This window comes from Tursiops truncatus, chromosome 6, assembly GCF_011762595.2.
Source record: "Tursiops truncatus isolate mTurTru1 chromosome 6, mTurTru1.mat.Y, whole genome shotgun sequence".
Taxonomy (NCBI): domain Eukaryota; kingdom Metazoa; phylum Chordata; class Mammalia; order Artiodactyla; family Delphinidae; genus Tursiops; species Tursiops truncatus.
In genome coordinates this window covers 67,484,534-67,495,157 of record NC_047039.1, presented here as the reverse complement: position 1 = coordinate 67,495,157, position 10,624 = coordinate 67,484,534, and the positions used below count along the sequence as shown (strand labels likewise).

Genomic DNA, 10,624 nt, shown 5'->3' with positions numbered 1-10,624 from the left:
GTGTAGTAGATTCCACCTATGTCCTTTCAACCCATTTTCAGTGCACTTTGCCTCAGCATAAAATGCCTCACATCTGTATCTCTTTGCTTGATAATGCTGGCAGTATGGAAGTGCTGGTGAATAGAACCCTCCCCCCTCAGTAGCCCCCAACCAGTGACTGACAGGCGTTGGTGTACAAATGCCCTGGCTCCCTCAGCCTTTGGGTAGGATAACTCTGGGAAGTAGGTTCGACATCATACAAAGCATCCCAGTGAAATGAAGCTCCAGGTACTCACTGTGGTAACTTAACATCCTCATTGTCTTTCCCCTAACTGGTTTCAATTCCTTCTTTCCTTCTTTGTTTCCTGGGATAACTACCAAACAAACTGCTTGGGCTCAAATTCTTGTTCCAGGGTTTGTTTTGGAGGGAGTTCAACCTCAAATATTTAAGACATTTCAGAACAAGTGGCCACCATGTCCAAAGGCATTTTAGAGATGCGCTGTCAAGAAATGTCCCAGCTTAAGCTCTTCTCTTGAGAAATAGGAAACTGGAGGTCTAGAGAGATAGATGCCTGGTCCAGTGTCACAAACATTAAAGAAAAAATTCTACCCTTTGGACTCCAAATTTAGTGTTTTGACACTAGTCAACATTAAGTGTATATATATATATATATATATATATATATATAACAAAGGTAAAGCTTAATATAGAAATCCTGCAGTGGTAACAAAACCCTTTCTGTTCAGTTTTGAAAACATTCAGATATTATATACTGGTGTTTTTGATGATATCCTTCACAGATAAGGACCTTGACTGTATTACAGACCCAGTGAATGGAATTTCAGAAACCATCAAAATACAAGTATAGTAACAGGGTATTAAAGATGTTATTGTGGATGAAGCAGCTTCATTTCATGGGAAATCAAAAGGTCATGCCAACATAATTGGGATTTTGCAGGAAAGCAACTAACAGAATTACAAACATGAGTGAAAATGGTATATAAAAAAATGTAGTCAGCCTATGAAATGTAATAAAAATTTATTGTAAGTGGTAGTAATATTATTAATTCCATTGTTCAAGACCTCACAGATATGCTTCAAACACTGTCATGTTTTATTGCAGATTCAGACGGTCAGATGTTGTCCAAGTAATCTCATTAACTCAGAATATTCCAGGTTTGTGTTTGAAAAGTCCCTTTAACTCAATAAATAATGCATGGAAAAAAAGGATGTCTTGAAAACATGAGTGAAGAAAGACCTACTTGAAATCATCGGAAAAAGAATAGAATCAGAATCAGAGGTCAAAAGGCAGGGTTATATCCATCCCCAAATTAAAAACTAGGTGTTCACAGTTTGTTACAATCATTTTGAACATGAAAATCCATCTTAAATATGAGTTTTAGTATTTTTTGTGTTTACATTAAGTACTCAAAGTATTTGTAAAATGTGCGATGATATCAGAATCCCAGTCAACTAGATGCTATTTATAAAGATGTCTGAAGCTAAGTGCATTGGTAAATTTTAGTACTTTTAATACAACTAATTAAATTGTTGAAAGTAGCAGATTAAGAACCAGAAGCTTAAGAACATGCTAATAGTCTAGGTTTCTTAGGTTTCTGTGGAAATTTTAATTTTACATGTCAAAGTTAAATGTATCATGTTCAGTGTACTTGATTTTGGATCTTGTAAATATAAAAAGGTAAAAATGGGATATATATAATTTTTACATTTAAACATTACTGAACACGTGACAAATGAGTTCGACATCAAGGGTGTAATCTGCATACTTCTGAGCATAGAAACTAATTACATTTGAATATGATATAGTCCAGCTCAAGCACACCCTCTTGAACCCCTGAGATGACCGCAGACAGAGCCAGTTGCTTTATTCCTCTGCTAAAATCATAGCTTGTTTACATTTATTTTATTATGCTTTTCATTGTAATCTGTTTATACAATATGTTAAAATACAGTATTTTCCTGTATAAGTGCATGTATGATTCAACTGTTAGACACTAGTCCTGTTACTCGTATCTCAGGGCCAGGCCATAGTGGAAGGTCAGTAAATGTTTGGGTGGATTGATGGATGGATGAATGAAAGAATGAAAAATATGCTAATTTAGAGCAGTCATTGAGGAATGTTATGTGCCTGTTGGCTTTAAAGGTACCATAACATTAAAATACTTTCAAACATTATTCTAGGGTGGCACAAAGGACCAAACTTGAGTAGATGTCAGGATGCCACATTGAGGAAGAAGAGGAGATTAAAAGAGGTAGAATTGGAAAATATTAGGAGGATGAAGAAGAAAAGGGAAGTAACTCTGTTTTCAAACACCATGCAATTTCCTTTGGAAATGAAAGGTGTTGTAGAGCAGGGATTTAAGACACTGGAGACAAAGTGCCTGGGTTGAAATCATGTCTCTGCCACTTCCTAGCTGTGTGACTTTGGGGAGGTCAGCTTTTCTGTCCTTCAGTCTCTTCATCCATAATTTGCTTCATAGGGCTGTTTATTCTAATGCATAAAGCTGCAAGTAACAGAAGACTTACTAGCTGCTTAAATACTAAAGGCACTTAATTATATAGTATAAGTAGAAGTCTCAGAGGTAGTAGATTGTAGGTTGGCTCAACAGCTCAGGATATGAAGGCCCTGGATGCCATGTCTGTCTGTCTTTTGACTCATGGCTTCAAGATGATTGTTATAGCTCCAGGCCTCCCCTTCTCAAATGACAGCATCCCAAAGGTAGGGAACAAGTAGAACAAGCCAAGTAAGTGGCTTGGCATAGGGGCTGCAAGAGAACTTGGTGCCTTTCTTGTTTTTCATAAAGGGAAATCTTTCCCCTAACACGCACATCAGTTCTTTCCCTTTTTGACAAGAACTAAAGGTGAGGGAGGCTTAGAAAACAAGTATCTTTTTCTTAGCCTTTCCAGCAGAAGGACAAATAAGAAAGTGGTTAAGAATGGGAACTGACTTGCCAGCCAAGAGTATATGTCACTTTTGTTGTAAGGATTATTACTGCTTAGCACCATGCCTGGCACAGATTTGATGTTGTTATTATTACTATTATTATTGTTATTATTGAATACTTATTTGATACATATTACAGTTATTATTATAACTACTCTGGAATGCATTGAAGAGAATAAATCCAGTATTATTAAAGGTTTTCCAAGGGAATATAGATTCCTTTCTACCACTTACAATTATTTTTATAAATTATTTACAAACTCAGACATTACTATTGTTCTCCTCTTAGTATTATCCCTACCCCAACCCTTTCTTTATCACACCCCTACTCTGATTTGTGTAAATTGCCAACTAAGAGAAGTCATTTTTTCCTGTTTTCAAGACTGAAATGTAAACAGTGGTTTTTCTAACATATCAGTTAAGATGAATGGAAACTTTTGTTTTAATTATTTTTAATATTCTCAGGAATTAAGGTTAAATTTTACCTCAGAGCTTCACAACTAATAAAATTTTCATTGCAGAGGACCTCTTGAGGTAATAACTTGCCACACAGCCATTTCTATGTGGACTGTTTAGCTAATGGGAAAATTCATGTTATATGCTATTCTCATCAATTTAATCTTTGAGGACATCACTTATTTCAGTTACAACATGAATTGTAGTAAGAGAGGACAGCATTTGGGGAAGATTAAATAGCATGTATTCAGGGAATCAAGTAAGAATACCAAAGAGGTTAACAAAACAAACAAAAATGAAAAATGACCTCTAGAGAAGAGACAGAAAGATGAAAGTAATAAAATCTACATCACAGTTTTTATGCTAGCAAATTAGGAGACCTCTTTCAATGTCCTAATCACTAGTCTTTTATATTAAACAAGTTATATACTAGTATAACTTGCAAAGTCAGAAGCCTTGAACAATAGTATTTTTCATGTTTCTAAGTAGAAAAGCAAATAATCACATTTTAAAATCAATTTTTATATTGGAGCAAGCAGAAACATACATGACTATTTGAAATATATGTCACAGGTATACGGAAGGATCAGAAGCCCAATTAGAGGGAGAGTATCTCCCCAGGGAAACCTGATGTGATTTCCGTTTAATAAATGGTTGAAGTATTAGGAAAATGGCACTAAAACCCAGACCTGTTATTATTTGTATGCTGTATTGTTTCTTTTTTAAAAAGTTTTATTAAGATATAATTTTTATACCATAAAATTCACCCGTTTGAAGTATACAGTTCAGTGGTTCATTCTATTATTTTTAAGTGAAGCAAACTGAAAAAAAAAAAAAGATAAAAGATAAAGAGAGAATGCTTGGAAAATGCTGATTTCCAATTAGAAGTTTATGTAAGTACTAAAAAATCAATTGGAAGACAAATTTTTCATTTAAAACCCCAGAACAAATTAAAAGTAATATTTATGCATTGCATCATTCTCTGTATCCTGAGTTCAGGCAACCTTAGTGTTAGCACAGGATCACCTGCCTGGGAACAGAAAAGCACTAGTTTTTCTCCTCAGATGACTGGAAACAAATATAAACTAAGAGAAAGCTGGAAGGAGAAGGAAATAGGAGAGACCTTTGATGTGGAACCAGGTGTGAGAGTTTGAGAAAGGAGGTTTTTGTTGCCATGCTTCATTTTTATTTTTTCTTGATTTCTAATACTTCCTCTTTCCAAAGTTTCGTTGTCTATTTCTAACTGCAAAAGTTCCTTGAACATAGATTTTCAACTGTTTAAATGATGTAAAAAGGTTACTTTCCTAAAAATAATACTTGAAATGTGTCATCCAAGCCTGAAGCTTCCTTTTGGACATTTTGCAGAACTTGAATCTATTGCATATGAGTCCTTCAGTGACATGTCAAAAGTAAGGAACTGATGAGGATTACAGCTCAAAGTCATGTGCTTCTCCACGTGGAAAATTAAAGAGAAATAAGATAACCATCTTTTTAAAAAAAGGATTAAAATAATTGGAATTGCTTAGCCATTTTACCAAAGTTTATGTTGACACAGTTGCCAAATATGTATATTGTCTGTAATCCCACTAATGAATCTTCAAAACTCAGTTATCATTTCTTCATGTTACTGTGTTATGCTCAGACAGGCTTGTCTTAAGTATTTACTTAAGTGCTTAAGGTCATCTATTCACTTGATATTTGTTAGACTATTAGATTTTTATTTGATACTCGTTTTTTTTTTTTAACAGAGGAGAAGCTATATCAGATGTAATAGAATTTTGCCTTAGTCTGAAGCTGTGAAAATGGGGGCATTTCATCTTTATTTCTTTGAAGTAATATCTTTGTCTATTTTGTGTGAATTTCAGTAGTTTTTAAAATTGAGTTTTAAGGAAAAGCCACAACATAAAAAATAACTTTTTGCATTATGAAGCACATGCTTGGAACATTATGTTTACCTCCATTCTATAAGAAAATTTTACCTTTGGGTCTAGAACTTAAAGGAAAATTTGGTATCAACCACTAAAAACTGAAGAACTAATAATTTTCTATAATTGACATGGTTTGCTTTCCTTCCTCTTGTTTTGCCCCACTCTGATCTGTTTTCTACGGATAGTAGAGTCGTTTTCTAAAACACAATCCTGATCACAAAACCTTAAAACCTCTCCCACCCCATCCAATTTAATGATACAGTTCAAACATCTTAGTTCAAACTGTCCCCATCCACCCCCAGCCTGTTGTTGTGCTACACAACACTTCTTATATTCAGAAAGTACCATGGGGCCTCTTACTTCTTTGCCTTTACCAGAGTGCTATCTTACTCTCATATCTGTGGCTAAGTTTGCCAAACTCTTTTGCTTCCAGAAATTGCGTTTCTCTCTGTGCTCCAGACTGAGAGGCCACCCCGAGATGCTCCCTTTAGCATTTTGTGTGTAGCCCTATCTAGATCTGGATTAAGGAGCAAACCTGGGAGTACCTACCTGGTCCCTGTTCTGTAATGGGCATTTGATTTCCTTAGACATATATAAAACTGGAAATGTCCCAAGGAGGAGGATATTACATTTATTAGAGCTCCTTTTAAGGAGACTAATGTATGTGGTTGGGAAGATTTGATTGAAAAGTAAGTAGGGTTGAAGAATAAAAATCCCCAGGAAGTAGATTACAATCACAAAGTGATCCTAGTCCCAAACTACCTTCTCAGGTATATGAGTCTAGTTACCTGTGACACTTTTGCGTTACCAGATGGAGCATCCATATTTGGTGTTAGAGCTGAACAAATCAGGGCAATAGAGGAGAGGCTGGGCCTAGCAATCTTAAATCATTCCCCACGTGACACTCACCTTACTCCAAAGTAAGGTTTAAATGATTAGCCCTTCTTGAGCCACTACGTAAAGAATTTATGTCTTGAGTTTGTCTAGGAGGGTGTCTCTGTCCGGTCTTGCCTTTAGTCTGGCACTTACCATGCTATGTGAACTGCTTGTTTTCTCAAGTAATGTGCTTATGTCATCATTGTGTGGACTATATACTAATCGTTTTATATCCTCAGCACCTGGCATAGTTCTGGGCACATAGCAGACTTTCAGAGGGTGGTTAGATTAACAAATCTGTCCAGTGAGTTGGTAAATGTTAATTATATCACTTATAAATGGGTGTCTTCATAAATTTGCTAAAATCTTAAATTCAGGGTTAGGCTGCAAGTGTGGCACCAAACAAATTCTAGACCTAGGGATAGATATTTATGTAATTCCTCAGCAAACAATACGTAGTATTTGTATTATGTTAACAGCCCTTAAAATTCTGCTCTATTTTACTGAGAAAAATTAAGACATCTAAAACTTGTTGATGTTTTTCTTTTTTCCTGAAGGTAAGCATATGCTGAGGTATATCCGGCCCAGATATTTCATAGCATAAACTCCAGTAGAATAAAACTCTCCAATTATATCTGTGATGCCAGTTGGCTCTGGGTGAGTTTATGAGGCTGTCCTATTACACAGACCCTATAGTAAGTGTTAGGCAGTATTCACTTTTTATTCAAAATGGGTAATGCTGAAAATGATTTATTTGTGGCACAATGAAATAGATGGAAACTATCTAGGAAGGAATTAGTATTAAAATCTAAAATGTTAGCTCTGGAAAAAACTCAGCACAGCATCAACATCACTCTTATTATATTTTAAAATTTATTTTATTGAAGTATGGTTGATTTACAATGTTGTGTTAATTTCTCCTGTATAGCAAAGTGATTCAGTTATACATAAGTATATACATTATTTTCCATATTCTTTTCCATTATGGTTTATCACAGGATATTGAATGTACTCCCCTGTGCTATATAGTAGGACCTTGTTGTATATACATTCTATATATAATAGTTTGTATCTGCTAATCCCAAACTACCAATCCATCCCTCTACCATCCACCCTCCCCCTTGGCAACCACAAGTCTGTTCTCTATGTCTGTGAGTCTGTTTCACAGATAAGTTCATTTGTGTCATATTTTAGATTCCATATATAAGTGATATTGTATGGTATTTGTCTTTCTCTGTCTGACTTACTTCACTTAGTATGATAATCTCTAGGTCCATCCCTGTAGCTGCAAATGGCATTATTTCATTCTTTTTTATGGCTGAGTAATACTCCATTGTATATATGTACCACATCTTCTTTATCCATTCATGGACATTTAAGTTGCTTCCATGTCTTGGCTGTTGTAAATAGTGCTGCTATGAATATAGTGGTGCGTGTACCTTTTTGAATTATAGTTTTGTCCAGATATGTTCCCAGGAGTGAGATTGCTGAATCATATGGCAACTCTAGTTTTGTTTTTTTGCGGAGCTATCATTCTGTTTTCCATAATGGCTGCACCAATTTACATTCCCACCAACAATGTAGAAGGGTTTGCTTTTCTCCACACCCTCTCCAGCATTTGTTCTTTGTAGATTTTTTTAATGATGGCCATTCTGACTGGTGCTAAGTGGTACCTCATTGTAATTTTTATTTGCATTTCTCTAATAGTTAGCAATGTTGAACATCTTTTCATGACCGTCACTCTTATTTTATACCATTATCCTGGATCCAGAGGAGGGGGGTGCCATCACAAAATTCCCCACTCCTACTTAGTGGTACAGCCTGGAGAAGAATCCAGCTGCCTTGGCTTCCATACTACTCCCATTCTACGTAATCATGTCTCTGTGGCTTCTGCTTCTCGCCCTCCTCTCTAACCCCAATCAGAACTGGAGGTGACAGATGGCAGATTTGTGTTGCAGAGGGAAATAGCTAAAGGGTGACTGAAAATTTGCTGTCCAGTGTATGGGAAAGATGCCAACAGAAGATGACCTTACAGATGAATGCTTAAGGAGTCACATAATTCGAAGAGACTAAAAATTGTCATAATTGATAATTCCAGAAATTTTGGATTTAGCTAAGTATGTTTTTATAAGGTTGTGTTACGATGAGTTCCTTTTGTTGACTTTCTTCTTTGTCATTTTGCCTCTTGCCCATCTTTCCTATTGTTAAGGTTTAGTGAGTTTTCAAGTTGGATTTTTCCCCATCTGGTTTGCTACCAGTTGACAGCTCTTAGAAACAGATGTTCTCCATTTTCTGGCTACTAGTCCAGAGAGCTTAGTTTGAGGTATTGACTCTGATCCTCGAAGTCTCTAGTGGCTTAAGTTCTGGCGAACTCAGAAATCCATGTTACATTTATTCAGTAGCCAGTCAATAAGGTACATTCAATTCACTCATTGCTTTTACCAGTCATTTTTGTGGCAGAGATCGTAGCCACATTGAATCTGCAGGATTGCATCTATCAGAGACTGGGATGACAGAGATTTCATGGCATTTGGATCCTTTTATTCTATGGAGATAGTGATTGTGGGAGAGAAAAGAAGCCTTAATACTATTTGAAAATATGAAGCAATAAACTTCATTTAGAACAGATTGTGGATTATATCATAGAACAGAAGATCCCTTTAGTCACAGTTGCTGTTTAAGGAATTTTATCACACCATTTGGATGGGCCTCTAATAAAAAGAGTGATATAGGATTGTAGTTTCGTTAAGTATCAGCAAAGAAATGTTACTCCAAATAGTTTAAATATAATGAGAAAGAAAGAATTTGAGACAGGCGTGCATGTGTGTGTGCACGTGCACACACACACAGGCTTTTATAAATAGTATGCAAAATAATGAGGTCACAAAGGAAGGTGAATGGACCAGAGATGGTGTTGAGATGCTAACGGACTATGGAACAGCTATAAGAATGTATAAATGAGTATTTATTGGAACCTGGGTCAGGGATGGCCTTCCTTTAGCCTAACGTGTATGATGGGAGCTACAAAGGAAATGACTGCTAGATTTGAATGTATAAATGTTAAAAAAATTTTATAAGTTAACAAAAAGAACATAAAATTAAAAGACAAGTGGAGGGACTTCCCTGGCTGTCCAGTGGTTAAGACTACATGCTTCCACTGCAGGGGGGTGCGGGTTCGTACCCTCATCAGGGCACTAAGATCCCACATGCCTCGCAGCACAGCCAAAATATATTTATAAAAAAAAAAAAGTGGAAAACTGTAAAAATAATAACTCATCTGACGACGGGTTAATACCTTTAGTATAAAAAGAGCTGTTATGGATTAAGAGGAAAAATAAAACTCTATTACAAAGAAGAAGCAATTTACTAGAAGAATTACAATTGGCAACAGGAAAAATGGAGCTTTATAAGTTACTCAGTGAGTGCACAATACACTTCTTTTTCTGTGATCGACTTGGTATATTAATGATATACCTGGTTTTGTAAATGATTCAGTAATGACATTTTTATCTATTGCTGAAGGGCATGTAAAATGGTACATTTTTCTGAATAACAATTTGGAAATACCTATCAAGAACCTAAAAAAATATTCATCACTTATGAACCAGTTATCCTTCAACCTAATTGTATCTTAAGGAAATGATCAGAGATGTGCACAAAAATGTATGAGCAAGTTTATATATAGATAGAATTATTTATTACAATGAAAATGGAATCAGGCTGATAACGTGCAGTGAACAAAATAACACAATAGGGCTTCCCTGGTGGCGCAGTGGTTGGGAGTCCGCCTGCCGCCTGCCGATGCAGGGGATACGCGTTCGTGCCCCGGTCCGGGAGGATCCCGCATGCCGCAGAGTGGCTGGGCCCGTGAGCCATAGCCGCTGAGCCTGCGCGTCCGGAGCCTGTGCTCCGTGGCAGGAGAGGCCACAGCAGTGAGAGGCCCGAGTACCGCAAAAAAATAAATAAATTAATTAAAAAAAACACACAATAAAATTCTATATACCAATTTAATATTATAATTTCTAAGAATATTTGATAAGATGGAGGTCAATTTATGATATCATCATATTAAGTTATATATCAAGTATAATTCCTAAAATACTTGATAAAATTTTTTAAGTCACATCAATAGTTATTTATGGGTAGTGAAATTATAGACATTTTTAATTTTTGATACTCCTATGAATTAAAAAAATTTTGTATTGAAAAGTTCTTTTTTATAATCAGGGAAAAAATATATTTTCCCCAGCTTTATTACATACAAAAAATTCACTAATTGTATGGTTTGATGAATTGCAGTAATTATATGCAGTTGAGTAACTGGCATTACATTCAAGATATAGAACATTTTCATCACCCTAAAAAATTCCTCATGTCCTTTTGCAGTCAGTTCTATCCTCAAACAATTACTGCCAGTCT

At 35.7% G+C, this 10,624-nt stretch overlaps 1 long non-coding RNA gene across 1 annotated transcript in view; it reads left to right on the top strand.

Moving 5' to 3' along the window:
* The first annotated feature begins 1,098 nt into the window (after positions 1-1,098).
* The window catches only part of LOC141278979 (uncharacterized), a 28,761-nt gene continuing 19,235 nt past the window's right edge, over positions 1,099-10,624 (top strand). The window contains exon 1 of the long non-coding RNA XR_012332544.1: positions 1,099-1,156. This is a non-coding gene — a long non-coding RNA (uncharacterized lncRNA). The remainder of the gene's footprint in view (positions 1,157-10,624) is intronic.